This window comes from Astyanax mexicanus, chromosome 15 (genome assembly GCF_023375975.1).
Source record: "Astyanax mexicanus isolate ESR-SI-001 chromosome 15, AstMex3_surface, whole genome shotgun sequence".
Classification (NCBI taxonomy): domain Eukaryota; kingdom Metazoa; phylum Chordata; class Actinopteri; order Characiformes; family Acestrorhamphidae; genus Astyanax; species Astyanax mexicanus.
Window position 1 is genome coordinate 21249372 of NC_064422.1, and position 20475 is coordinate 21269846.

Here is a 20475-nt window from a genome sequence, read left to right on the forward strand (position 1 = left end):
AGCATATTATATTTTGATGCAGAAAAATCAAAACACTTGTCAGAAGTGGGATTTGAACCCACGCCTCCATTCGGAGACCAGAAATCTCTCTGTTTTGGAGAAAGGGCATAACCTTGAGTCTGGCGCCTTAGACCGCTCGGCCATTCTGACACAACAGTGTGTTGATCTTTTTCCAGTAGAGTTGTTAAATTGCTTCTCAATCTAAGCATATTATGTTTTGATGCAGAAAAATTAAAACTCTTGTCAGAAGTGGGATTTGAACCCACGCCTCCATTAGGAGACCAGAAATCTCTCTGTTTTGGAGAAGGTGCACAACCTTGAGGCTGGCGCCTTAGACCGCTCGTCCATTCTGACACAAGAGTGAAGTGAACTTTTTCCAGTAGAGTTGTTAAATTTCTTCTCAATCTAAGAATATTATGTTTTGATGCAGAAAAATCAAAACTCTTGTCAGAAGTGGGATTTGAACCCACGCCTCCATTCGGAGACCAGAAATCTCTCTGTTTTGGAGAAGGTGCACAACCTTGAGTCTGGCGCCTTAGACCGCTCGGCCATTCTGACACAAGAGTGGGGTGTACTTTTTCCAGTAGAGTTGTTAAATTTCTTCTCAATCTAAGAATATTGAGTTTTGATGCAGAAAAATCAAAACTCTTATCAGAAGCGGGATTTGAACCCACGCCTCCATTCGGAGACCAGAAATCTCTCTGTTTTGGAGAAGGTGCACAACCTTGAGTCTGGCACCTTAGACCGCTCGGCCATTCTGACACAAGAGGGAGTTGAACTTTTTCCAGTAGAGTTGTTAAATTGCTTCTCAATCTAAGAATACTATGTTTTGATGCAGAAAAATCAAAACTCTTGTCAGAAGTGGGATTTGAAACCACGCCTCCATTCGGAGACCAGAAATCTCTCTGTTTTGGAGAAGGGGCATAACCTTGAGTCTAGCGCCTTAGACCGCTCAGTCAGTTGATCTTTTACCAGTAGGGTGGTTAAATTGCTTCTCAATCTTAGAATATGTTTTGATGCAGAAAAATCAAAACTCTTGTCAGAAGTGGGGTTTGAACCCACGCCTCCATTCGGAGACCAGAAATCTCTCTGTTTTGGAGAAGGTGCAAAACCTTGCGTCTGGGGCCTTAGACCGCTCGGCCATTCTGACACAAAAGTAAGCTAAACTTTTTTCCAGTAGAGTTGTTAAATTGCTTCTCAATCTAAGCATATTATGTTTTGATGCAGAAAAATTAAAACTCTTGTCAGAAGTGGGATTTGAACCCACGCCTCCATTCGGAGACCAGAAATCTCTCTGTTTTGGAGAAGGTGCACAACCTTGAGTCTGGCGCCTTAGACCGCTCGGCCATTCTGACACAAAAGTAAGTTAAACTTTTTGCAGTAGAGTTGTTAAATTGCTTCTCAATCTAAGAATACTATGTTTTGATGCAGAAAAATCAAAACTCTTGTCAGAAGTGGGATTTGAAACCACGCCTCCATTCGGAGACCAGAAATCTCTCTGTTTTGGAGAAGGGGCATAACCTTGAGTCTAGCGCCTTAGACCGCTCAGTCAGTTGATCTTTTACCAGTAGGGTGGTTAAATTGCTTCTCAATCTTAGAATATGTTTTGATGCAGAAAAATCAAAACTCTTGTCAGAAGTGGGGTTTGAACCCACGCCTCCATTCGGAGACCAGAAATCTCTCTGTTTTGGAGAAGGTGCAAAACCTTGCGTCTGGGGCCTTAGACCGCTCGGCCATTCTGACACAAAAGTAAGCTAAACTTTTTTCCAGTAGAGTTGTTAAATTGCTTCTCAATCTAAGCATATTATGTTTTGATGCAGAAAAATTAAAACTCTTGTCAGAAGTGGGATTTGAACCCACGCCTCCATTCGGAGACCAGAAATCTCTCTGTTTTGGAGAAGGTGCACAACCTTGAGTCTGGCGCCTTAGACCGCTCGGCCATTCTGACACAAAAGTAAGTTAAACTTTTTGCAGTAGAGTTGTTAAATTGCTTCTCAAACTAAGCATATTATATTTTGATGCAGAAAAATCAAAACACTTGTCAGAAGTGGGATTTGAACCCACGCCTCCATTCGGAGACCAGAAATCTCTCTGTTTTGGAAAAAGGGCATAACCTTGAGTCTGGCGCCTTAGACCGCTCGGCCATTCTGACACAACAGTGTGTTGATCTTTTTCCAGTAGAGTTGTTAAATTGCTTCTCAATCTAAGCATATTATGTTTTGATGCAGAAAAATTAAAACTCTTGTCAGAAGTGGGATTTGAACCCACGCCTCCATTAGGAGACCAGAAATCTCTCTGTTTTGGAGAAGGTGCACAACCTTGAGGCTGGCGCCTTAGACCGCTCGTCCATTCTGACACAAGAGTGAAGTGAACTTTTTCCAGTAGAGTTGTTAAATTTCTTCTCAATCTAAGAATATTATGTTTTGATGCAGAAAAATCAAAACTCTTGTCAGAAGTGGGATTTGAACCCACGCCTCCATTCGGAGACCAGAAATCTCTCTGTTTTGGAGAAGGTGCACAACCTTGAGTCTGGCGCCTTAGACCGCTCGGCCATTCTGACACAAGAGTGGGGTGTACTTTTTCCAGTAGAGTTGTTAAATTTCTTCTCAATCTAAGAATATTCAGTTTTGATGCAGAAAAATCAAAACTCTTGTCAGAAGTGGGATTTGAACCCACGCCCCCATTCGGAGACCAGAAATCTCTCTGTTTTGGAGAAGGTGCACAACCTTGAGTCTGGCACCTTAGACCGCTCGGCCATTCTGACACAAGAGGGAGTTGAACTTTTTCCAGTAGAGTTGTTAAATTGCTTCTCAATCTAAGAATACTATGTTTTGATGCAGAAAAATCAAAACTCTTGTCAGAAGTGGGATTTGAAACCACGCCTCCATTCGGAGACCAGAAATCTCTCTGTTTTGGAGAAGGGGCATAACCTTGAGTCTAGCGCCTTAGACCGCTCAGTCAGTTGATCTTTTACCAGTAGGGTTGTTAAATTGCTTCTCAATCTTAGAATATGTTTTGATGCAGAAAAATCAAAACTCTTGTCAGAAGTGGGGTTTGAACCCACGCCTCCATTCGGAGACCAGAAATCTCTCTGTTTTGGAGAAGGTGCAAAACCTTGCGTCTGGGGCCTTAGACCGCTCGGCCATTCTGACACAAAAGTAAGTTAAACTTTTTTCCAGTAGAGTTGTTAAATTGCTTCTCAATCTAAGCATATTATGTTTTGATGCAGAAAAATTAAAACTCTTGTCAGAAGTGGGATTTGAACCCACGCCTCCATTCGGAGACCAGAAATCTCTCTGTTTTGGAGAAGGTGCACAACCTTGAGTCTGGCGCCTTAGACCGCTCGGCCATTCTGACACAAAAGTAAGTTAAAGTTTTTGCAGTAGAGTTGTTAAATTGCTTCTCAAACTAAGCATATTATATTTTGATGCAGAAAAATCAAAACACTTGTCAGAAGTGGGATTTGAACCCACGCCTCCATTCGGAGACCAGAAATCTCTCTGTTTTGGAAAAAGGGCATAACCTTGAGTCTGGCGCCTTAGACCGCTCGGCCATTCTGACACAACAGTGTGTTGATCTTTTTCCAGTAGAGTTGTTAAATTGCTTCTCAATCTAAGCATATTACGTTTTGATGCAGAAAAATTAAAACTCTTGTCAGAAGTGGGATTTGAACCCACGCCTCCATTAGGAGACCAAAAATCTCTCTGTTTTGGAGAAGGTGCACAACCTTGAGGCTGGCGCCTTAGACCGCTCGTCCATTCTGACACAAGAGTGAAGTGAACTTTTTCCAGTAGAGTTGTTAAATTTCTTCTCAATCTAAGAATATTATGTTTTGATGCAGAAAAATCAAAACTCTTGTCAGAAGTGGGATTTGAACCCACGCCTCCATTCGGAGACCAGAAATCTCTCTGTTTTGGAGAAGGTGCACAACCTTGAGTCTGGCACCTTAGACCGCTCGGCCATTCTGACACAAGAGGGAGTTGAACTTTTTCCAGTAGAGTTGTTAAATTGCTTCTCAATCTAAGAATACTATGTTTTGATGCAGAAAAATCAAAACTCTTGTCAGAAGTGGGATTTGAACCCACGCCTCCATTCGGAGACCAGAAATCTCTCTGTTTTGGAGAAGGTGCACAACCTTGAGTCTGGGGCCTTAGACCGCTCGGCCATTCTGACACAAAAGTAAGTTAAACTTTTTTCCAGTAGAGTTGTTAAATTGCTTCTCAATCTAAGCATATTATGTTTTGATGCAGAAAAATTAAAACTCTTGTCAGAAGCGGGATTTGAACCCACGCCTCCATTCGGAGACCAGAAATCTCTCTGTTTTGGAGAAGGTGCACAACCTTGAGTCTGGCGCCTTCGACCGCTCGGCCATTGTGACACAAGAGTGGGGTGTACTTTTTCCAGTAGAGTTGTTAAATTTCTTCTCAATCTAAGAATATTACGTTTTGATGCAGAAAAATCAAAACTCTTGTCAGAAGTGGGATTTGAAACCACGCCTCCATTCGGAGACCAGAAATCTCTCTGTTTTGGAGAAGGGGCATAACCTTGAGTCTAGCGCCTTAGACCGCTCGGCCATTCTGACACAACAGTCAGTTGATCTTTTTCCAGTAGAGTTGTTAAATTTCTTCTCAATCTAAGAATATTGAGTTTTGATGCAGAAAAATCAAAACTCTTGTCAGAAGTGGGATTTGAACCCACGCCTCCATTCGGAGACCAGAAATCTCTCTGTTTTGGAGAAGGTGCACAACCTTGAGTCTGGCGCCTTAGACCGCTCGGCCATTCTGACACAAAAGTAAGTTAAACTTTTTGCAGTAGAGTTGTTAAATTGCTTCTCAAACTAAGCATATTATATTTTGATGCAGAAAAATCAAAACACTTGTCAGAAGTGGGATTTGAACCCACGCCTCCATTCGGAGACCAGAAATCTCTCTGTTTTGGAGAAAGGGCATAACCTTGAGTCTGGCGCCTTAGACCGCTCGGCCATTCTGACACAACAGTGTGTTGATCTTTTTCCAGTAGAGTTGTTAAATTGCTTCTCAATCTAAGCATATTATGTTTTGATGCAGAAAAATTAAAACTCTTGTCAGAAGTGAGATTTGAACCCACGCCTCCATTAGGAGACCAGAAATCTCTCTGTTTTGGAGAAGGTGCACAACCTTGAGGCTGGCGCCTTAGACCGCTCGTCCATTCTGACACAAGAGTGAAGTGAACTTTTTCCAGTAGAGTTGTTAAATTTCTTCTCAATCTAAGAATATTATGTTTTGATGCAGAAAAATCAAAACTCTTGTCAGAAGTGGGATTTGAACCCACGCCTCCATTCGGAGACCAGAAATCTCTCTGTTTTGGAGAAGGTGCACAACCTTGAGTCTGGCGCCTTAGACCGCTCGGCCATTCTGACACAAGAGTGGGGTGTACTTTTTCCAGTAGAGTTGTTAAATTTCTTCTCAATCTAAGAATATTGAGTTTTGATGCAGAAAAATCAAAACTCTTGTCAGAAGTGGGATTTGAACCCACGCCTCCATTCGGAGACCAGAAATCTCTCTGTTTTGGAGAAGGTGCACAACCTTGAGTCTGGCACCTTAGACCGCTCGGCCATTCTGACACAAGAGGGAGTTGAACTTTTTCCAGTAGAGTTGTTAAATTGCTTCTCAATCTAAGAATACTATGTTTTGATGCAGAAAAATCAAAACTCTTGTCAGAAGTGCGATTTGAAACCACGCCTCCATTCGGAGACCAGAAATCTCTCTGTTTTGGAGAAGGGGCATAACCTTGAGTCTAGCGCCTTAGACCGCTCAGTCAGTTGATCTTTTACCAGTAGGGTTGTTAAATTGCTTCTCAATCTTAGAATATGTTTTGATGCAGAAAAATCAAAACTCTTGTCAGAAGTGGGGTTTGAACCCACGCCTCCATTCGGAGACCAGAAATCTCTCTGTTTTGGAGAAGGTGCAAAACCTTGCGTCTGGGGCCTTAGACCGCTCGGCCATTCTGACACAAAAGTAAGTTAAACTTTTTTCCAGTAGAGTTGTTAAATTGCTTCTCAATCTAAGCATATTATGTTTTGATGCAGAAAAATTAAAACTCTTGTCAGAAGTGGGATTTGAACCCACGCCTCCATTCGGAGACCAGAAATCTCTCTGTTTTGGAGAAGGTGCACAACCTTGAGTCTGGCGCCTTAGACCGCTCGGCCATTCTGACACAAAAGTAAGTTAAACTTTTTGCAGTAGAGTTGTTAAATTGCTTCTCAAACTAAGCATATTATATTTTGATGCAGAAAAATCAAAACACTTGTCAGAAGTGGGATTTGAACCCACGCCTCCATTCGGAGACCAGAAATCTCTCTGTTTTGGAAAAAGGGCATAACCTTGAGTCTGGCGCCTTAGACCGCTCGGCCATTCTGACACAACAGTGTGTTGATCTTTTTCCAGTAGAGTTGTTAAATTGCTTCTCAATCTAAGCATATTATGTTTTGATGCAGAAAAATTAAAACTCCTTTCAGAAGTGGGATTTGAAACCACGCCTCCATTAGGAGACCAAAAATCTCTCTGTTTTGGAGAAGGTGCACAACCTTGAGGCTGGCGCCTTAGACCGCTCGTCCATTTTGACACAAGAGTGAAGTGAACTTTTTCCAGTAGAGTTGTTAAATTTCTTCTCAATCTAAGAATATTATGTTTTGATGCAGAAAAATCAAAACTCTTGTCAGAAGTGGGATTTGAACCCACGCCTCCATTCGGAGACCAGAAATCTCTCTGTTTTGGAGAAGGTGCACAACCTTGAGTCTGGCGCCTTAGACCGCTCGGCCATTCTGACACAAGAGAGGGGTGTACTTTTTCCAGTAGAGTTGTTAAATTTCTTCTCAATCTAAGAATATTGAGTTTTGATGCAGAAAAATCAAAACTCTTGTCAGAAGTGGGATTTGAACCCACGCCTCCATTCGGAGACCAGAAATCTCTCTGTTTTGGAGAAGGTGCACAACCTTGAGTTTGGCGCCTTAGACCGCTCGGCCATTCTGACTCAAAAGTAACTTAAACTTTTTCCAGTAGAGTTGTTAAATTGCTTCTCAATCTAAGCATATTATGTTTTGATGCAGAAAAATTAAAACTCTTGTCAGAAGCGGGATTTGAACCCACGCCTCCATTCGGAGACCAGAAATCTCTCTGTTTTGGAGAAGGTGCACAACCTTGAGTCTGGCGCCTTCGACCGCTCGGCCATTGTGACACAAGAGTGGGGTGTACTTTTTCCAGTAGAGTTGTTAAATTTCTTCTCAATCTAAGAATATTACGTTTTGATGCAGAAAAATCAAAACTCTTGTCAGAAGTGGGATTTGAAACCACGCCTCCATTCGGAGACCAGAAATCTCTCTGTTTTGGAGAAGGGGCATAACCTTGAGTCTAGCGCCTTAGACCGCTCGGCCATTCTGACACAACAGTCAGTTGATCTTTTTCCAGTAGAGTTGTTAAATTTCTTCTCAATCTAAGAATATTGAGTTTTGATGCAGAAAAATCAAAACTCTTGTCAGAAGTGGGATTTGAACCCACGCCTCCATTCGGAGACCAGAAATCTCTCTGTTTTGGAGAAGGTGCACAACCTTGAGTCTGGCGCCTTAGACCGCTCGGCCATTCTGACACAAAAGTAAGTTAAACTTTTTGCAGTAGAGTTGTTAAATTGCTTCTCAAACTAAGCATATTATATTTTGATGCAGAAAAATCAAAACACTTGTCAGAAGTGGGATTTGAACCCACGCCTCCATTCGGAGACCAGAAATCTCTCTGTTTTGGAGAAAGGGCATAACCTTGAGTCTGGCGCCTTAGACCGCTCGGCCATTCTGACACAACAGTGTGTTGATCTTTTTCCAGTAGAGTTGTTAAATTGCTTCTCAATCTAAGCATATTATGTTTTGATGCAGAAAAATTAAAACTCTTGTCAGAAGTGGGATTTGAACCCACGCCTCCATTAGGAGACCAGAAATCTCTCTGTTTTGGAGAAGGTGCACAACCTTGAGGCTGGCGCCTTAGACCGCTCGTCCATTCTGACACAAGAGTGAAGTGAACTTTTTCCAGTAGAGTTGTTAAATTTCTTCTCAATCTAAGAATATTATGTTTTGATGCAGAAAAATCAAAACTCTTGTCAGAAGTGGGATTTGAACCCACGCCTCCATTCGGAGACCAGAAATCTCTCTGTTTTGGAGAAGGAGCACAACCTTGAGTCTGGCGCCTTAGACCGCTCGGCCATTCTGACACAAGAGTGGGGTGTACTTTTTCCAGTAGAGTTGTTAAATTTCTTCTCAATCTAAGAATATTGAGTTTTGATGCAGAAAAATCAAAACTCTTGTCAGAAGTGGGATTTGAACCCACGCCTCCATTCGGAGACCAGAAATCTCTCTGTTTTGGAGAAGGTGCACAACCTTGAGTCTGGCACCTTAGACCGCTCGGCCATTCTGACACAAGAGGGAGTTGAACTTTTTCCAGTAGAGTTGTTAAATTGCTTCTCAATCTAAGAATACTATGTTTTGATGCAGAAAAATCAAAACTCTTGTCAGAAGTGGGATTTGAAACCACGCCTCCATTCGGAGACCAGAAATCTCTCTGTTTTGGAGAAGGGGCATAACCTTGAGTCTAGCGCCTTAGACCGCTCAGTCAGTTGGTCTTTTACCAGTAGGGTTGTTAAATTGCTTCTCAATCTTAGAATATTTTTTGATGCAGAAAAATCAAAACTCTTGTCAGAAGTGGGGTTTGAACCCACGCCTCCATTCGGAGACCAGAAATCTCTCTGTTTTGGAGAAGGTGCAAAACCTTGCGTCTGGGGCCTTAGACCGCTCGGCCATTCTGACACAAAAGTAAGTTAAACTTTTTTCCAGTAGAGTTGTTAAATTGCTTCTCAATCTAAGCATATTATATTTTGATGCAGAAAAATCAAAACACTTGTCAGAAGTGGGATTTGAACCCACGCCTCCATTCGGAGACCAGAAATCTCTCTGTTTTGGAAAAAGGGCATAACCTTGAGTCTGGCGCCTTAGACCGCTCGGCCATTCTGACACAACAGTGTGTTGATCTTTTTCCAGTAGAGTTGTTAAATTGCTTCTCAATCTAAGCATATTATGTTTTGATGCAGAAAAATTAAAACTCTTGTCAGAAGTGGGATTTGAACCCACGCCTCCATTAGGAGACCAAAAATCTCTCTGTTTTGGAGAAGGTGCACAACCTTAAGGCTGGCGCCTTAGACCGCTCGTCCATTCTGACACAAGAGTGAAGTGAACTTTTTCCAGTAGAGTTGTGAAATTTCTTCTCAATCTAAGAATATTATGTTTTGATGCAGAAAAATCAAAACTCTTGTCAGAAGTGGGATTTGAACCCACGCCTCCATTCGGAGACCAGAAATCTCTCTGTTTTGGAGAAGGTGCACAACCTTGAGTCTGGCACCTTAGACCGCTCGGCCATTCTGACACAAGAGGGAGTTGAACTTTTTCCAGTAGAGTTGTTAAATTGCTTCTCAATCTAAGAATACTATGTTTTGATGCAGAAAAATCAAAACTCTTGTCAGAAGTGGGATTTGAACCCACGCCTCCATTCGGAGACCAGAAATCTCTCTGTTTTGGAGAAGGTGCACAACCTTGAGTCTGGCGCCTTAGACCGCTCGGCCATTCTGACTCAAAAGTAACTTAAACTTTTTCCAGTAGAGTTGTTAAATTGCTTCTCAATCTAAGCATATTATGTTTTGATGCAGAAAAATTAAAACTCTTGTCAGAAGCGGGATTTGAACCCACGCCTCCATTCGGAGACCAGAAATCTCTCTGTTTTGGAGAAGGTGCACAACCTTGAGTCTGGCGCCTTCGACCGCTCGGCCATTGTGACACAAGAGTGGGGTGTACTTTTTCCAGTAGAGTTGTTAAATTTCTTCTCAATCTAAGAATATTACGTTTTGATGCAGAAAAATCAAAACTCTTGTCAGAAGTGGGATTTGAAACCACGCCTCCATTCGGAGACCAGAAATCTCTCTGTTTTGGAGAAGGGGCATAACCTTGAGTCTAGCGCCTTAGACCGCTCGGCCATTCTGACACAACAGTCAGTTGATCTTTTTCCAGTAGAGTTGTTAAATTTCTTCTCAATCTAAGAATATTGAGTTTTGATGCAGAAAAATCAAAACTCTTGTCAGAAGTGGGATTTGAACCCACGCCTCCATTCGGAGACCAGAAATCTCTCTGTTTTGGAGAAGGTGCACAACCTTGAGTCTGGCGCCTTAGACCGCTCGGCCATTCTGACACAAAAGTAAGTTAAACTTTTTGCAGTAGAGTTGTTAAATTGCTTCTCAAACTAAGCATATTATATTTTGATGCAGAAAAATCAAAACACTTGTCAGAAGTGGGATTTGAACCCACGCCTCCATTCGGAGACCAGAAATCTCTCTGTTTTGGAGAAAGGGCATAACCTTGAGTCTGGCGCCTTAGACCGCTCGGCCATTCTGACACAACAGTGTGTTGATCTTTTTCCAGTAGAGTTGTTAAATTGCTTCTCAATCTAAGCATATTATGTTTTGATGCAGAAAAATTAAAACTCTTGTCAGAAGTGGGATTTGAACCCACGCCTCCATTAGGAGACCAGAAATCTCTCTGTTTTGGAGAAGGTGCACAACCTTGAGGCTGGCGCCTTAGACCGCTCGTCCATTCTGACACAAGAGTGAAGTGAACTTTTTCCAGTAGAGTTGTTAAATTTCTTCTCAATCTAAGAATATTATGTTTTGATGCAGAAAAATCAAAACTCTTGTCAGAAGTGGGATTTGAACCCACGCCTCCATTCGGAGACCAGAAATCTCTCTGTTTTGGAGAAGGTGCACAACCTTGAGTCTGGCGCCTTAGACCGCTCGGCCATTCTGACACAAGAGTGGGGTGTACTTTTTCCAGTAGAGTTGTTAAATTTCTTCTCAATCTAAGAATATTGAGTTTTGATGCAGAAAAATCAAAACTCTTATCAGAAGCGGGATTTGAACCCACGCCTCCATTCGGAGACCAGAAATCTCTCTGTTTTGGAGAAGGTGCACAACCTTGAGTCTGGCACCTTAGACCGCTCGGCCATTCTGACACAAGAGGGAGTTGAACTTTTTCCAGTAGAGTTGTTAAATTGCTTCTCAATCTAAGAATACTATGTTTTGATGCAGAAAAATCAAAACTCTTGTCAGAAGTGGGATTTGAAACCACGCCTCCATTCGGAGACCAGAAATCTCTCTGTTTTGGAGAAGGGGCATAACCTTGAGTCTAGCGCCTTAGACCGCTCAGTCAGTTGATCTTTTACCAGTAGGGTGGTTAAATTGCTTCTCAATCTTAGAATATGTTTTGATGCAGAAAAATCAAAACTCTTGTCAGAAGTGGGGTTTGAACCCACGCCTCCATTCGGAGACCAGAAATCTCTCTGTTTTGGAGAAGGTGCAAAACCTTGCGTCTGGGGCCTTAGACCGCTCGGCCATTCTGACACAAAAGTAAGCTAAACTTTTTTCCAGTAGAGTTGTTAAATTGCTTCTCAATCTAAGCATATTATGTTTTGATGCAGAAAAATTAAAACTCTTGTCAGAAGTGGGATTTGAACCCACGCCTCCATTCGGAGACCAGAAATCTCTCTGTTTTGGAGAAGGTGCACAACCTTGAGTCTGGCGCCTTAGACCGCTCGGCCATTCTGACACAAAAGTAAGTTAAACTTTTTGCAGTAGAGTTGTTAAATTGCTTCTCAATCTAAGAATACTATGTTTTGATGCAGAAAAATCAAAACTCTTGTCAGAAGTGGGATTTGAAACCACGCCTCCATTCGGAGACCAGAAATCTCTCTGTTTTGGAGAAGGGGCATAACCTTGAGTCTAGCGCCTTAGACCGCTCAGTCAGTTGATCTTTTACCAGTAGGGTGGTTAAATTGCTTCTCAATCTTAGAATATGTTTTGATGCAGAAAAATCAAAACTCTTGTCAGAAGTGGGGTTTGAACCCACGCCTCCATTCGGAGACCAGAAATCTCTCTGTTTTGGAGAAGGTGCAAAACCTTGCGTCTGGGGCCTTAGACCGCTCGGCCATTCTGACACAAAAGTAAGCTAAACTTTTTTCCAGTAGAGTTGTTAAATTGCTTCTCAATCTAAGCATATTATGTTTTGATGCAGAAAAATTAAAACTCTTGTCAGAAGTGGGATTTGAACCCACGCCTCCATTCGGAGACCAGAAATCTCTCTGTTTTGGAGAAGGTGCACAACCTTGAGTCTGGCGCCTTAGACCGCTCGGCCATTCTGACACAAAAGTAAGTTAAACTTTTTGCAGTAGAGTTGTTAAATTGCTTCTCAAACTAAGCATATTATATTTTGATGCAGAAAAATCAAAACACTTGTCAGAAGTGGGATTTGAACCCACGCCTCCATTCGGAGACCAGAAATCTCTCTGTTTTGGAAAAAGGGCATAACCTTGAGTCTGGCGCCTTAGACCGCTCGGCCATTCTGACACAACAGTGTGTTGATCTTTTTCCAGTAGAGTTGTTAAATTGCTTCTCAATCTAAGCATATTATGTTTTGATGCAGAAAAATTAAAACTCTTGTCAGAAGTGGGATTTGAACCCACGCCTCCATTAGGAGACCAGAAATCTCTCTGTTTTGGAGAAGGTGCACAACCTTGAGGCTGGCGCCTTAGACCGCTCGTCCATTCTGACACAAGAGTGAAGTGAACTTTTTCCAGTAGAGTTGTTAAATTTCTTCTCAATCTAAGAATATTATGTTTTGATGCAGAAAAATCAAAACTCTTGTCAGAAGTGGGATTTGAACCCACGCCTCCATTCGGAGACCAGAAATCTCTCTGTTTTGGAGAAGGTGCACAACCTTGAGTCTGGCGCCTTAGACCGCTCGGCCATTCTGACACAAGAGTGGGGTGTACTTTTTCCAGTAGAGTTGTTAAATTTCTTCTCAATCTAAGAATATTCAGTTTTGATGCAGAAAAATCAAAACTCTTGTCAGAAGTGGGATTTGAACCCACGCCCCCATTCGGAGACCAGAAATCTCTCTGTTTTGGAGAAGGTGCACAACCTTGAGTCTGGCACCTTAGACCGCTCGGCCATTCTGACACAAGAGGGAGTTGAACTTTTTCCAGTAGAGTTGTTAAATTGCTTCTCAATCTAAGAATACTATGTTTTGATGCAGAAAAATCAAAACTCTTGTCAGAAGTGGGATTTGAAACCACGCCTCCATTCGGAGACCAGAAATCTCTCTGTTTTGGAGAAGGGGCATAACCTTGAGTCTAGCGCCTTAGACCGCTCAGTCAGTTGATCTTTTACCAGTAGGGTTGTTAAATTGCTTCTCAATCTTAGAATATGTTTTGATGCAGAAAAATCAAAACTCTTGTCAGAAGTGGGGTTTGAACCCACGCCTCCATTCGGAGACCAGAAATCTCTCTGTTTTGGAGAAGGTGCAAAACCTTGCGTCTGGGGCCTTAGACCGCTCGGCCATTCTGACACAAAAGTAAGTTAAACTTTTTTCCAGTAGAGTTGTTAAATTGCTTCTCAATCTAAGCATATTATGTTTTGATGCAGAAAAATTAAAACTCTTGTCAGAAGTGGGATTTGAACCCACGCCTCCATTCGGAGACCAGAAATCTCTCTGTTTTGGAGAAGGTGCACAACCTTGAGTCTGGCGCCTTAGACCGCTCGGCCATTCTGACACAAAAGTAAGTTAAACTTTTTGCAGTAGAGTTGTTAAATTGCTTCTCAAACTAAGCATATTATATTTTGATGCAGAAAAATCAAAACACTTGTCAGAAGTGGGATTTGAACCCACGCCTCCATTCGGAGACCAGAAATCTCTCTGTTTTGGAAAAAGGGCATAACCTTGAGTCTGGCGCCTTAGACCGCTCGGCCATTCTGACACAACAGTGTGTTGATCTTTTTCCAGTAGAGTTGTTAAATTGCTTCTCAATCTAAGCATATTACGTTTTGATGCAGAAAAATTAAAACTCTTGTCAGAAGTGGGATTTGAACCCACGCCTCCATTAGGAGACCAAAAATCTCTCTGTTTTGGAGAAGGTGCACAACCTTGAGGCTGGCGCCTTAGACCGCTCGTCCATTCTGACACAAGAGTGAAGTGAACTTTTTCCAGTAGAGTTGTTAAATTTCTTCTCAATCTAAGAATATTATGTTTTGATGCAGAAAAATCAAAACTCTTGTCAGAAGTGGGATTTGAACCCACGCCTCCATTCGGAGACCAGAAATCTCTCTGTTTTGGAGAAGGTGCACAACCTTGAGTCTGGCACCTTAGACCGCTCGGCCATTCTGACACAAGAGGGAGTTGAACTTTTTCCAGTAGAGTTGTTAAATTGCTTCTCAATCTAAGAATACTATGTTTTGATGCAGAAAAATCAAAACTCTTGTCAGAAGTGGGATTTGAACCCACGCCTCCATTCGGAGACCAGAAATCTCTCTGTTTTGGAGAAGGTGCACAACCTTGAGTCTGGGGCCTTAGACCGCTCGGCCATTCTGACACAAAAGTAAGTTAAACTTTTTTCCAGTAGAGTTGTTAAATTGCTTCTCAATCTAAGCATATTATGTTTTGATGCAGAAAAATTAAAACTCTTGTCAGAAGCGGGATTTGAACCCACGCCTCCATTCGGAGACCAGAAATCTCTCTGTTTTGGAGAAGGTGCACAACCTTGAGTCTGGCGCCTTCGACCGCTCGGCCATTGTGACACAAGAGTGGGGTGTACTTTTTCCAGTAGAGTTGTTAAATTTCTTCTCAATCTAAGAATATTACGTTTTGATGCAGAAAAATCAAAACTCTTGTCAGAAGTGGGATTTGAAACCACGCCTCCATTCGGAGACCAGAAATCTCTCTGTTTTGGAGAAGGGGCATAACCTTGAGTCTAGCGCCTTAGACCGCTCGGCCATTCTGACACAACAGTCAGTTGATCTTTTTCCAGTAGAGTTGTTAAATTTCTTCTCAATCTAAGAATATTGAGTTTTGATGCAGAAAAATCAAAACTCTTGTCAGAAGTGGGATTTGAACCCACGCCTCCATTCGGAGACCAGAAATCTCTCTGTTTTGGAGAAGGTGCACAACCTTGAGTCTGGCGCCTTAGACCGCTCGGCCATTCTGACACAAAAGTAAGTTAAACTTTTTGCAGTAGAGTTGTTAAATTGCTTCTCAAACTAAGCATATTATATTTTGATGCAGAAAAATCAAAACACTTGTCAGAAGTGGGATTTGAACCCACGCCTCCATTCGGAGACCAGAAATCTCTCTGTTTTGGAGAAAGGGCATAACCTTGAGTCTGGCGCCTTAGACCGCTCGGCCATTCTGACACAACAGTGTGTTGATCTTTTTCCAGTAGAGTTGTTAAATTGCTTCTCAATCTAAGCATATTATGTTTTGATGCAGAAAAATTAAAACTCTTGTCAGAAGTGAGATTTGAACCCACGCCTCCATTAGGAGACCAGAAATCTCTCTGTTTTGGAGAAGGTGCACAACCTTGAGGCTGGCGCCTTAGACCGCTCGTCCATTCTGACACAAGAGTGAAGTGAACTTTTTCCAGTAGAGTTGTTAAATTTCTTCTCAATCTAAGAATATTATGTTTTGATGCAGAAAAATCAAAACTCTTGTCAGAAGTGGGATTTGAACCCACGCCTCCATTCGGAGACCAGAAATCTCTCTGTTTTGGAGAAGGTGCACAACCTTGAGTCTGGCGCCTTAGACCGCTCGGCCATTCTGACACAAGAGTGGGGTGTACTTTTTCCAGTAGAGTTGTTAAATTTCTTCTCAATCTAAGAATATTGAGTTTTGATGCAGAAAAATCAAAACTCTTGTCAGAAGTGGGATTTGAACCCACGCCTCCATTCGGAGACCAGAAATCTCTCTGTTTTGGAGAAGGTGCACAACCTTGAGTCTGGCACCTTAGACCGCTCGGCCATTCTGACACAAGAGGGAGTTGAACTTTTTCCAGTAGAGTTGTTAAATTGCTTCTCAATCTAAGAATACTATGTTTTGATGCAGAAAAATCAAAACTCTTGTCAGAAGTGGGATTTGAAACCACGCCTCCATTCGGAGACCAGAAATCTCTCTGTTTTGGAGAAGGGGCATAACCTTGAGTCTAGCGCCTTAGACCGCTCAGTCAGTTGATCTTTTACCAGTAGGGTTGTTAAATTGCTTCTCAATCTTAGAATATGTTTTGATGCAGAAAAATCAAAACTCTTGTCAGAAGTGGGGTTTGAACCCACGCCTCCATTCGGAGACCAGAAATCTCTCTGTTTTGGAGAAGGTGCAAAACCTTGCGTCTGGGGCCTTAGACCGCTCGGCCATTCTGACACAAAAGTAAGTTAAACTTTTTTCCAGTAGAGTTGTTAAATTGCTTCTCAATCTAAGCATATTATGTTTTGATGCAGAAAAATTAAAACTCTTGTCAGAAGTGGGATTTGAACCCACGCCTCCATTCGGAGACCAGAAATCTCTCTGTTTTGGAGAAGGTGCACAACCTTGAGTCTGGCGCCTTAGACCGCTCGGCCATTCTGACACAAAAGTAAGTTAAACTTTTTGCAGTAGAGTTGTTAAATTGCTTCTCAAACTAAGCATATTATATTTTGATGCAGAAAAATCAAAACACTTGTCAGAAGTGGGATTTGAACCCACGCCTCCATTCGGAGACCAGAAATCTCTCTGTTTTGGAAAAAGGGCATAACCTTGAGTCTGGCGCCTTAGACCGCTCGGCCATTCTGACACAACAGTGTGTTGATCTTTTTCCAGTAGAGTTGTTAAATTGCTTCTCAATCTAAGCATATTATGTTTTGATGCAGAAAAATTAAAACTCCTTTCAGAAGTGGGATTTGAAACCACGCCTCCATTAGGAGACCAAAAATCTCTCTGTTTTGGAGAAGGTGCACAACCTTGAGGCTGGCGCCTTAGACCGCTCGTCCATTTTGACACAAGAGTGAAGTGAACTTTTTCCAGTAGAGTTGTTAAATTTCTTCTCAATCTAAGAATATTATGTTTTGATGCAGAAAAATCAAAACTCTTGTCAGAAGTGGGATTTGAACCCACGCCTCCATTCGGAGACCAGAAATCTCTCTGTTTTGGAGAAGGTGCACAACCTTGAGTCTGGCGCCTTAGACCGCTCGGCCATTCTGACACAAGAGAGGGGTGTACTTTTTCCAGTAGAGTTGTTAAATTTCTTCTCAATCTAAGAATATTGAGTTTTGATGCAGAAAAATCAAAACTCTTGTCAGAAGTGGGATTTGAACCCACGCCTCCATTCGGAGACCAGAAATCTCTCTGTTTTGGAGAAGGTGCACAACCTTGAGTTTGGCGCCTTAGACCGCTCGGCCATTCTGACTCAAAAGTAACTTAAACTTTTTCCAGTAGAGTTGTTAAATTGCTTCTCAATCTAAGCATATTATGTTTTGATGCAGAAAAATTAAAACTCTTGTCAGAAGCGGGATTTGAACCCACGCCTCCATTCGGAGACCAGAAATCTCTCTGTTTTGGAGAAGGTGCACAACCTTGAGTCTGGCGCCTTCGACCGCTCGGCCATTGTGACACAAGAGTGGGGTGTACTTTTTCCAGTAGAGTTGTTAAATTTCTTCTCAATCTAAGAATATTACGTTTTGATGCAGAAAAATCAAAACTCTTGTCAGAAGTGGGATTTGAAACCACGCCTCCATTCGGAGACCAGAAATCTCTCTGTTTTGGAGAAGGGGCATAACCTTGAGTCTAGCGCCTTAGACCGCTCGGCCATTCTGACACAACAGTCAGTTGATCTTTTTCCAGTAGAGTTGTTAAATTTCTTCTCAATCTAAGAATATTGAGTTTTGATGCAGAAAAATCAAAACTCTTGTCAGAAGTGGGATTTGAACCCACGCCTCCATTCGGAGACCAGAAATCTCTCTGTTTTGGAGAAGGTGCACAACCTTGAGTCTGGCGCCTTAGACCGCTCGGCCATTCTGACACAAAAGTAAGTTAAACTTTTTGCAGTAGAGTTGTTAAATTGCTTCTCAAACTAAGCATATTATATTTTGATGCAGAAAAATCAAAACACTTGTCAGAAGTGGGATTTGAACCCACGCCTCCATTCGGAGACCAGAAATCTCTCTGTTTTGGAGAAAGGGCATAACCTTGAGTCTGGCGCCTTAGACCGCTCGGCCATTCTGACACAACAGTGTGTTGATCTTTTTCCAGTAGAGTTGTTAAATTGCTTCTCAATCTAAGCATATTATGTTTTGATGCAGAAAAATTAAAACTCTTGTCAGAAGTGGGATTTGAACCCACGCCTCCATTAGGAGACCAGAAATCTCTCTGTTTTGGAGAAGGTGCACAACCTTGAGGCTGGCGCCTTAGACCGCTCGTTCATTCTGACACAAGAGTGAAGTGAACTTTTTCCAGTAGAGTTGTTAAATTTCTTCTCAATCTAAGAATATTATGTTTTGATGCAGAAAAATCAAAACTCTTGTCAGAAGTGGGATTTGAACCCACGCCTCCATTCGGAGGCCAGAAATCTCTCTGTTTTGGAGAAGGTGCACAACCTTGAGTCTGGCGCCTTAGACCGCTCGGCCATTCTGACACAAGAGTGGGGTGTACTTTTTCCAGTAGAGTTGTTAAATTTCTTCTCAATCTAAGACTATTGAGTTTTGATGCAGAAAAATCAAAACTCTTGTCAGAAGTGGGATTTGAACCCACGCCTCCATTCGGAGACCAGAAATCTCTCTGTTTTGGAGAAGGTGCACAACCTTGAGTCTGGCACCTTAGACCGCTCGGCCATTCTGACACAAGAGGGAGTTGAACTTTTTCCAGTAGAGTTGTTAAATTGCTTCTCAATCTAAGAATACTATGTTTTGATGCAGAAAAATCAAAACTCTTGTCAGAAGTGGGATTTGAAACCACGCCTCCATTCGGAGACCAGAAATCTCTCTGTTTTGGAGAAGGGGCATAACCTTGAATCTAGCGCCTTAGACCGCTCAGTCAGTTGATCTTTTACCAGTAGGGTTGTTAAATTGCTTTTCAATCTTAGAATATGTTTTGATGCAGAAAAATCAAAACTCTTGTCAGAAGTGGGGTTTGAACCCACGCCTCCATTCGGAGACCAGAAATCTCTCTGTTTTGGAGAAGGTGCAAAACCTTGCGTCTGGGGCCTTAGACCGCTCGGCCATTCTGACACAAAAGTAAGTTAAACTTTTTTCCAGTAGAGTTGTTAAATTGCTTCTCAATCTAAGCATATTATGTTTTGATGCAGAAAAATTAAAACTCTTGTCAGAAGTGGGATTTGAACCCACGCCTCCATTCGGAGACCAGAAATCTCTCTGTTTTGGAGAAGGTGCACAACCTTGAGTCTGGCGCCTTAGACCGCTCGGCCATTCTGACACAAGAGAGGGGTGTACTTTTTCCAGTAGAGTTGTTAAATTTCTTCTCAATCTAAGAATATTGAGTTTTGATGCAGAAAAATCAAAACTCTTGTCAGAAGTGGGATTTGAACCCACGCCTCCATTCGGAGACCAGAAATCTCTCTGTTTTGGAGAAGGTGCACAACCTTGAGTCTGGCGCCTTAGACCGCTCGGCCATTCTGACTCAAAAGTAACTTAAACTTTTTCCAGTAGAGTTGTTAAATTGCTTCTCAATCTAAGCATATTATGTTTTGATGCAGAAAAATTAAAACTCTTGTCAGAAGCGGGATTTGAACCCACGCCTCCATTCGGAGACCAGAAATCTCTCTGTTTTGGAGAAGGTGCACAACCTTGAGTCTGGCGCCTTCGACCGCTCGGCCATTGTGACACAAGAGTGGGGTGTACTTTTTCCAGTAGAGTTGTTAAATTTCTTCTCAATCTAAGAATATTACGTTTTGATGCAGAAAAATCAAAACTCTTGTCAGAAGTGGGATTTGAAACCACGCCTCCATTCGGAGACCAGAAATCTCTCTGTTTTGGAGAAGGGGCATAACCTTGAGTCTAGCGCCTTAGACCGCTCGGCCATTCTGACACAACAGTCAGTTGATCTTTTTCCAGTAGAGTTGTTAAATTTCTTCTCAATCTAAGAATATTGAGTTTTGATGCAGAAAAATCAAAACTGTTGTCAGAAGTGGGATTTGAACCCACGCCTCCATTCGGAGACCTGAAATCTCTCTGTTTTGGAGAAGGTGCACAACCTTGAGTCTGGCGCCTTAGACCGCTCGGCCATTCTGACACAAAAGTAAGTTAAACTTTTTGCAGTAGAGTTGTTAAATTGCTTCTCAAACTAAGCATATTATATTTTGATGCAGAAAAATCAAAACACTTGTCAGAAGTGGGATTTGAACCCACGCCTCCATTCGGAGACCAGAAATCTCTCTGTTTTGGAGAAAGGGCATAACCTTGAGTCTGGCGCCTTAGACCGCTCGGCCATTCTGACACAACAGTGTGTTGATCTTTTTCCAGTAGAGTTGTTAAATTGCTTCTCAATCTAAGCATATTATGTTTTGATGCAGAAAAATTAAAACTCTTGTCAGAAGTGGGATTTGAACC

General features: G+C 42.1%; 56 non-coding genes across 56 annotated transcripts; all 56 read right to left on the bottom strand.

Annotated features, from left to right (window-relative positions):
- Positions 1-37: 37 nt before the first annotated feature.
- On the bottom strand, positions 38-150 carry trnal-caa (transfer RNA leucine (anticodon CAA)). The gene is made up of 2 exons: positions 113-150; positions 38-83 (listed from the first exon to the last, which is right to left on the bottom strand). It is a non-coding gene; the product is annotated as a tRNA-Leu (tRNA).
- A 295-nt stretch (positions 151-445) lies between these two features.
- trnal-caa (transfer RNA leucine (anticodon CAA)) lies at positions 446-558 on the bottom strand. Its single transcript has 2 exons — positions 521-558; positions 446-491 (listed from the first exon to the last, which is right to left on the bottom strand). It is a non-coding gene; the product is annotated as a tRNA-Leu (tRNA).
- A 91-nt stretch (positions 559-649) lies between these two features.
- trnal-caa (transfer RNA leucine (anticodon CAA)) lies at positions 650-762 on the bottom strand. Its single transcript has 2 exons — positions 725-762; positions 650-695 (listed from the first exon to the last, which is right to left on the bottom strand). It is a non-coding gene; the product is annotated as a tRNA-Leu (tRNA).
- A 480-nt stretch (positions 763-1242) lies between these two features.
- On the bottom strand, positions 1243-1355 carry trnal-caa (transfer RNA leucine (anticodon CAA)). The gene is made up of 2 exons: positions 1318-1355; positions 1243-1288 (listed from the first exon to the last, which is right to left on the bottom strand). It is a non-coding gene; the product is annotated as a tRNA-Leu (tRNA).
- Positions 1356-1835: 480 nt separating this feature from the next.
- trnal-caa (transfer RNA leucine (anticodon CAA)) lies at positions 1836-1948 on the bottom strand. Its single transcript has 2 exons — positions 1911-1948; positions 1836-1881 (listed from the first exon to the last, which is right to left on the bottom strand). It is a non-coding gene; the product is annotated as a tRNA-Leu (tRNA).
- Positions 1949-2039: 91 nt separating this feature from the next.
- On the bottom strand, positions 2040-2152 carry trnal-caa (transfer RNA leucine (anticodon CAA)). The gene is made up of 2 exons: positions 2115-2152; positions 2040-2085 (listed from the first exon to the last, which is right to left on the bottom strand). It is a non-coding gene; the product is annotated as a tRNA-Leu (tRNA).
- Positions 2153-2447: 295 nt separating this feature from the next.
- On the bottom strand, positions 2448-2560 carry trnal-caa (transfer RNA leucine (anticodon CAA)). The gene is made up of 2 exons: positions 2523-2560; positions 2448-2493 (listed from the first exon to the last, which is right to left on the bottom strand). It is a non-coding gene; the product is annotated as a tRNA-Leu (tRNA).
- A 91-nt stretch (positions 2561-2651) lies between these two features.
- On the bottom strand, positions 2652-2764 carry trnal-caa (transfer RNA leucine (anticodon CAA)). Its single transcript has 2 exons — positions 2727-2764; positions 2652-2697 (listed from the first exon to the last, which is right to left on the bottom strand). It is a non-coding gene; the product is annotated as a tRNA-Leu (tRNA).
- A 480-nt stretch (positions 2765-3244) lies between these two features.
- Positions 3245-3357, bottom strand: trnal-caa (transfer RNA leucine (anticodon CAA)). The gene is made up of 2 exons: positions 3320-3357; positions 3245-3290 (listed from the first exon to the last, which is right to left on the bottom strand). It is a non-coding gene; the product is annotated as a tRNA-Leu (tRNA).
- A 91-nt stretch (positions 3358-3448) lies between these two features.
- On the bottom strand, positions 3449-3561 carry trnal-caa (transfer RNA leucine (anticodon CAA)). Its single transcript has 2 exons — positions 3524-3561; positions 3449-3494 (listed from the first exon to the last, which is right to left on the bottom strand). It is a non-coding gene; the product is annotated as a tRNA-Leu (tRNA).
- Positions 3562-3856: 295 nt separating this feature from the next.
- On the bottom strand, positions 3857-3969 carry trnal-caa (transfer RNA leucine (anticodon CAA)). The gene is made up of 2 exons: positions 3932-3969; positions 3857-3902 (listed from the first exon to the last, which is right to left on the bottom strand). It is a non-coding gene; the product is annotated as a tRNA-Leu (tRNA).
- Positions 3970-4060: 91 nt separating this feature from the next.
- trnal-caa (transfer RNA leucine (anticodon CAA)) lies at positions 4061-4173 on the bottom strand. Its single transcript has 2 exons — positions 4136-4173; positions 4061-4106 (listed from the first exon to the last, which is right to left on the bottom strand). It is a non-coding gene; the product is annotated as a tRNA-Leu (tRNA).
- A 500-nt stretch (positions 4174-4673) lies between these two features.
- trnal-caa (transfer RNA leucine (anticodon CAA)) lies at positions 4674-4786 on the bottom strand. The gene is made up of 2 exons: positions 4749-4786; positions 4674-4719 (listed from the first exon to the last, which is right to left on the bottom strand). It is a non-coding gene; the product is annotated as a tRNA-Leu (tRNA).
- Positions 4787-4877: 91 nt separating this feature from the next.
- On the bottom strand, positions 4878-4990 carry trnal-caa (transfer RNA leucine (anticodon CAA)). Its single transcript has 2 exons — positions 4953-4990; positions 4878-4923 (listed from the first exon to the last, which is right to left on the bottom strand). It is a non-coding gene; the product is annotated as a tRNA-Leu (tRNA).
- Positions 4991-5285: 295 nt separating this feature from the next.
- On the bottom strand, positions 5286-5398 carry trnal-caa (transfer RNA leucine (anticodon CAA)). Its single transcript has 2 exons — positions 5361-5398; positions 5286-5331 (listed from the first exon to the last, which is right to left on the bottom strand). It is a non-coding gene; the product is annotated as a tRNA-Leu (tRNA).
- A 91-nt stretch (positions 5399-5489) lies between these two features.
- On the bottom strand, positions 5490-5602 carry trnal-caa (transfer RNA leucine (anticodon CAA)). The gene is made up of 2 exons: positions 5565-5602; positions 5490-5535 (listed from the first exon to the last, which is right to left on the bottom strand). It is a non-coding gene; the product is annotated as a tRNA-Leu (tRNA).
- Positions 5603-6082: 480 nt separating this feature from the next.
- trnal-caa (transfer RNA leucine (anticodon CAA)) lies at positions 6083-6195 on the bottom strand. Its single transcript has 2 exons — positions 6158-6195; positions 6083-6128 (listed from the first exon to the last, which is right to left on the bottom strand). It is a non-coding gene; the product is annotated as a tRNA-Leu (tRNA).
- A 91-nt stretch (positions 6196-6286) lies between these two features.
- trnal-caa (transfer RNA leucine (anticodon CAA)) lies at positions 6287-6399 on the bottom strand. The gene is made up of 2 exons: positions 6362-6399; positions 6287-6332 (listed from the first exon to the last, which is right to left on the bottom strand). It is a non-coding gene; the product is annotated as a tRNA-Leu (tRNA).
- A 295-nt stretch (positions 6400-6694) lies between these two features.
- On the bottom strand, positions 6695-6807 carry trnal-caa (transfer RNA leucine (anticodon CAA)). Its single transcript has 2 exons — positions 6770-6807; positions 6695-6740 (listed from the first exon to the last, which is right to left on the bottom strand). It is a non-coding gene; the product is annotated as a tRNA-Leu (tRNA).
- Positions 6808-6898: 91 nt separating this feature from the next.
- trnal-caa (transfer RNA leucine (anticodon CAA)) lies at positions 6899-7011 on the bottom strand. The gene is made up of 2 exons: positions 6974-7011; positions 6899-6944 (listed from the first exon to the last, which is right to left on the bottom strand). It is a non-coding gene; the product is annotated as a tRNA-Leu (tRNA).
- A 499-nt stretch (positions 7012-7510) lies between these two features.
- Positions 7511-7623, bottom strand: trnal-caa (transfer RNA leucine (anticodon CAA)). The gene is made up of 2 exons: positions 7586-7623; positions 7511-7556 (listed from the first exon to the last, which is right to left on the bottom strand). It is a non-coding gene; the product is annotated as a tRNA-Leu (tRNA).
- A 91-nt stretch (positions 7624-7714) lies between these two features.
- On the bottom strand, positions 7715-7827 carry trnal-caa (transfer RNA leucine (anticodon CAA)). Its single transcript has 2 exons — positions 7790-7827; positions 7715-7760 (listed from the first exon to the last, which is right to left on the bottom strand). It is a non-coding gene; the product is annotated as a tRNA-Leu (tRNA).
- Positions 7828-8122: 295 nt separating this feature from the next.
- Positions 8123-8235, bottom strand: trnal-caa (transfer RNA leucine (anticodon CAA)). Its single transcript has 2 exons — positions 8198-8235; positions 8123-8168 (listed from the first exon to the last, which is right to left on the bottom strand). It is a non-coding gene; the product is annotated as a tRNA-Leu (tRNA).
- A 91-nt stretch (positions 8236-8326) lies between these two features.
- Positions 8327-8439, bottom strand: trnal-caa (transfer RNA leucine (anticodon CAA)). Its single transcript has 2 exons — positions 8402-8439; positions 8327-8372 (listed from the first exon to the last, which is right to left on the bottom strand). It is a non-coding gene; the product is annotated as a tRNA-Leu (tRNA).
- Positions 8440-8919: 480 nt separating this feature from the next.
- On the bottom strand, positions 8920-9032 carry trnal-caa (transfer RNA leucine (anticodon CAA)). Its single transcript has 2 exons — positions 8995-9032; positions 8920-8965 (listed from the first exon to the last, which is right to left on the bottom strand). It is a non-coding gene; the product is annotated as a tRNA-Leu (tRNA).
- A 295-nt stretch (positions 9033-9327) lies between these two features.
- On the bottom strand, positions 9328-9440 carry trnal-caa (transfer RNA leucine (anticodon CAA)). Its single transcript has 2 exons — positions 9403-9440; positions 9328-9373 (listed from the first exon to the last, which is right to left on the bottom strand). It is a non-coding gene; the product is annotated as a tRNA-Leu (tRNA).
- Positions 9441-9531: 91 nt separating this feature from the next.
- On the bottom strand, positions 9532-9644 carry trnal-caa (transfer RNA leucine (anticodon CAA)). Its single transcript has 2 exons — positions 9607-9644; positions 9532-9577 (listed from the first exon to the last, which is right to left on the bottom strand). It is a non-coding gene; the product is annotated as a tRNA-Leu (tRNA).
- A 499-nt stretch (positions 9645-10143) lies between these two features.
- On the bottom strand, positions 10144-10256 carry trnal-caa (transfer RNA leucine (anticodon CAA)). Its single transcript has 2 exons — positions 10219-10256; positions 10144-10189 (listed from the first exon to the last, which is right to left on the bottom strand). It is a non-coding gene; the product is annotated as a tRNA-Leu (tRNA).
- Positions 10257-10347: 91 nt separating this feature from the next.
- trnal-caa (transfer RNA leucine (anticodon CAA)) lies at positions 10348-10460 on the bottom strand. Its single transcript has 2 exons — positions 10423-10460; positions 10348-10393 (listed from the first exon to the last, which is right to left on the bottom strand). It is a non-coding gene; the product is annotated as a tRNA-Leu (tRNA).
- A 295-nt stretch (positions 10461-10755) lies between these two features.
- trnal-caa (transfer RNA leucine (anticodon CAA)) lies at positions 10756-10868 on the bottom strand. Its single transcript has 2 exons — positions 10831-10868; positions 10756-10801 (listed from the first exon to the last, which is right to left on the bottom strand). It is a non-coding gene; the product is annotated as a tRNA-Leu (tRNA).
- Positions 10869-10959: 91 nt separating this feature from the next.
- trnal-caa (transfer RNA leucine (anticodon CAA)) lies at positions 10960-11072 on the bottom strand. Its single transcript has 2 exons — positions 11035-11072; positions 10960-11005 (listed from the first exon to the last, which is right to left on the bottom strand). It is a non-coding gene; the product is annotated as a tRNA-Leu (tRNA).
- Positions 11073-11552: 480 nt separating this feature from the next.
- On the bottom strand, positions 11553-11665 carry trnal-caa (transfer RNA leucine (anticodon CAA)). The gene is made up of 2 exons: positions 11628-11665; positions 11553-11598 (listed from the first exon to the last, which is right to left on the bottom strand). It is a non-coding gene; the product is annotated as a tRNA-Leu (tRNA).
- A 480-nt stretch (positions 11666-12145) lies between these two features.
- On the bottom strand, positions 12146-12258 carry trnal-caa (transfer RNA leucine (anticodon CAA)). The gene is made up of 2 exons: positions 12221-12258; positions 12146-12191 (listed from the first exon to the last, which is right to left on the bottom strand). It is a non-coding gene; the product is annotated as a tRNA-Leu (tRNA).
- Positions 12259-12349: 91 nt separating this feature from the next.
- Positions 12350-12462, bottom strand: trnal-caa (transfer RNA leucine (anticodon CAA)). The gene is made up of 2 exons: positions 12425-12462; positions 12350-12395 (listed from the first exon to the last, which is right to left on the bottom strand). It is a non-coding gene; the product is annotated as a tRNA-Leu (tRNA).
- Positions 12463-12757: 295 nt separating this feature from the next.
- On the bottom strand, positions 12758-12870 carry trnal-caa (transfer RNA leucine (anticodon CAA)). The gene is made up of 2 exons: positions 12833-12870; positions 12758-12803 (listed from the first exon to the last, which is right to left on the bottom strand). It is a non-coding gene; the product is annotated as a tRNA-Leu (tRNA).
- Positions 12871-12961: 91 nt separating this feature from the next.
- On the bottom strand, positions 12962-13074 carry trnal-caa (transfer RNA leucine (anticodon CAA)). Its single transcript has 2 exons — positions 13037-13074; positions 12962-13007 (listed from the first exon to the last, which is right to left on the bottom strand). It is a non-coding gene; the product is annotated as a tRNA-Leu (tRNA).
- A 480-nt stretch (positions 13075-13554) lies between these two features.
- On the bottom strand, positions 13555-13667 carry trnal-caa (transfer RNA leucine (anticodon CAA)). Its single transcript has 2 exons — positions 13630-13667; positions 13555-13600 (listed from the first exon to the last, which is right to left on the bottom strand). It is a non-coding gene; the product is annotated as a tRNA-Leu (tRNA).
- Positions 13668-13758: 91 nt separating this feature from the next.
- On the bottom strand, positions 13759-13871 carry trnal-caa (transfer RNA leucine (anticodon CAA)). The gene is made up of 2 exons: positions 13834-13871; positions 13759-13804 (listed from the first exon to the last, which is right to left on the bottom strand). It is a non-coding gene; the product is annotated as a tRNA-Leu (tRNA).
- Positions 13872-14166: 295 nt separating this feature from the next.
- Positions 14167-14279, bottom strand: trnal-caa (transfer RNA leucine (anticodon CAA)). The gene is made up of 2 exons: positions 14242-14279; positions 14167-14212 (listed from the first exon to the last, which is right to left on the bottom strand). It is a non-coding gene; the product is annotated as a tRNA-Leu (tRNA).
- A 91-nt stretch (positions 14280-14370) lies between these two features.
- Positions 14371-14483, bottom strand: trnal-caa (transfer RNA leucine (anticodon CAA)). The gene is made up of 2 exons: positions 14446-14483; positions 14371-14416 (listed from the first exon to the last, which is right to left on the bottom strand). It is a non-coding gene; the product is annotated as a tRNA-Leu (tRNA).
- A 500-nt stretch (positions 14484-14983) lies between these two features.
- trnal-caa (transfer RNA leucine (anticodon CAA)) lies at positions 14984-15096 on the bottom strand. The gene is made up of 2 exons: positions 15059-15096; positions 14984-15029 (listed from the first exon to the last, which is right to left on the bottom strand). It is a non-coding gene; the product is annotated as a tRNA-Leu (tRNA).
- A 91-nt stretch (positions 15097-15187) lies between these two features.
- trnal-caa (transfer RNA leucine (anticodon CAA)) lies at positions 15188-15300 on the bottom strand. The gene is made up of 2 exons: positions 15263-15300; positions 15188-15233 (listed from the first exon to the last, which is right to left on the bottom strand). It is a non-coding gene; the product is annotated as a tRNA-Leu (tRNA).
- A 295-nt stretch (positions 15301-15595) lies between these two features.
- Positions 15596-15708, bottom strand: trnal-caa (transfer RNA leucine (anticodon CAA)). The gene is made up of 2 exons: positions 15671-15708; positions 15596-15641 (listed from the first exon to the last, which is right to left on the bottom strand). It is a non-coding gene; the product is annotated as a tRNA-Leu (tRNA).
- Positions 15709-15799: 91 nt separating this feature from the next.
- trnal-caa (transfer RNA leucine (anticodon CAA)) lies at positions 15800-15912 on the bottom strand. The gene is made up of 2 exons: positions 15875-15912; positions 15800-15845 (listed from the first exon to the last, which is right to left on the bottom strand). It is a non-coding gene; the product is annotated as a tRNA-Leu (tRNA).
- A 480-nt stretch (positions 15913-16392) lies between these two features.
- Positions 16393-16505, bottom strand: trnal-caa (transfer RNA leucine (anticodon CAA)). Its single transcript has 2 exons — positions 16468-16505; positions 16393-16438 (listed from the first exon to the last, which is right to left on the bottom strand). It is a non-coding gene; the product is annotated as a tRNA-Leu (tRNA).
- Positions 16506-16596: 91 nt separating this feature from the next.
- trnal-caa (transfer RNA leucine (anticodon CAA)) lies at positions 16597-16709 on the bottom strand. Its single transcript has 2 exons — positions 16672-16709; positions 16597-16642 (listed from the first exon to the last, which is right to left on the bottom strand). It is a non-coding gene; the product is annotated as a tRNA-Leu (tRNA).
- A 295-nt stretch (positions 16710-17004) lies between these two features.
- Positions 17005-17117, bottom strand: trnal-caa (transfer RNA leucine (anticodon CAA)). Its single transcript has 2 exons — positions 17080-17117; positions 17005-17050 (listed from the first exon to the last, which is right to left on the bottom strand). It is a non-coding gene; the product is annotated as a tRNA-Leu (tRNA).
- A 91-nt stretch (positions 17118-17208) lies between these two features.
- trnal-caa (transfer RNA leucine (anticodon CAA)) lies at positions 17209-17321 on the bottom strand. The gene is made up of 2 exons: positions 17284-17321; positions 17209-17254 (listed from the first exon to the last, which is right to left on the bottom strand). It is a non-coding gene; the product is annotated as a tRNA-Leu (tRNA).
- Positions 17322-17820: 499 nt separating this feature from the next.
- Positions 17821-17933, bottom strand: trnal-caa (transfer RNA leucine (anticodon CAA)). Its single transcript has 2 exons — positions 17896-17933; positions 17821-17866 (listed from the first exon to the last, which is right to left on the bottom strand). It is a non-coding gene; the product is annotated as a tRNA-Leu (tRNA).
- Positions 17934-18024: 91 nt separating this feature from the next.
- Positions 18025-18137, bottom strand: trnal-caa (transfer RNA leucine (anticodon CAA)). Its single transcript has 2 exons — positions 18100-18137; positions 18025-18070 (listed from the first exon to the last, which is right to left on the bottom strand). It is a non-coding gene; the product is annotated as a tRNA-Leu (tRNA).
- A 295-nt stretch (positions 18138-18432) lies between these two features.
- trnal-caa (transfer RNA leucine (anticodon CAA)) lies at positions 18433-18545 on the bottom strand. The gene is made up of 2 exons: positions 18508-18545; positions 18433-18478 (listed from the first exon to the last, which is right to left on the bottom strand). It is a non-coding gene; the product is annotated as a tRNA-Leu (tRNA).
- A 91-nt stretch (positions 18546-18636) lies between these two features.
- Positions 18637-18749, bottom strand: trnal-caa (transfer RNA leucine (anticodon CAA)). Its single transcript has 2 exons — positions 18712-18749; positions 18637-18682 (listed from the first exon to the last, which is right to left on the bottom strand). It is a non-coding gene; the product is annotated as a tRNA-Leu (tRNA).
- Positions 18750-19229: 480 nt separating this feature from the next.
- On the bottom strand, positions 19230-19342 carry trnal-caa (transfer RNA leucine (anticodon CAA)). Its single transcript has 2 exons — positions 19305-19342; positions 19230-19275 (listed from the first exon to the last, which is right to left on the bottom strand). It is a non-coding gene; the product is annotated as a tRNA-Leu (tRNA).
- Positions 19343-19433: 91 nt separating this feature from the next.
- trnal-caa (transfer RNA leucine (anticodon CAA)) lies at positions 19434-19546 on the bottom strand. Its single transcript has 2 exons — positions 19509-19546; positions 19434-19479 (listed from the first exon to the last, which is right to left on the bottom strand). It is a non-coding gene; the product is annotated as a tRNA-Leu (tRNA).
- Positions 19547-20045: 499 nt separating this feature from the next.
- trnal-caa (transfer RNA leucine (anticodon CAA)) lies at positions 20046-20158 on the bottom strand. The gene is made up of 2 exons: positions 20121-20158; positions 20046-20091 (listed from the first exon to the last, which is right to left on the bottom strand). It is a non-coding gene; the product is annotated as a tRNA-Leu (tRNA).
- A 91-nt stretch (positions 20159-20249) lies between these two features.
- On the bottom strand, positions 20250-20362 carry trnal-caa (transfer RNA leucine (anticodon CAA)). The gene is made up of 2 exons: positions 20325-20362; positions 20250-20295 (listed from the first exon to the last, which is right to left on the bottom strand). It is a non-coding gene; the product is annotated as a tRNA-Leu (tRNA).
- Between the last annotated feature and the right edge of the window lie 113 nt (positions 20363-20475).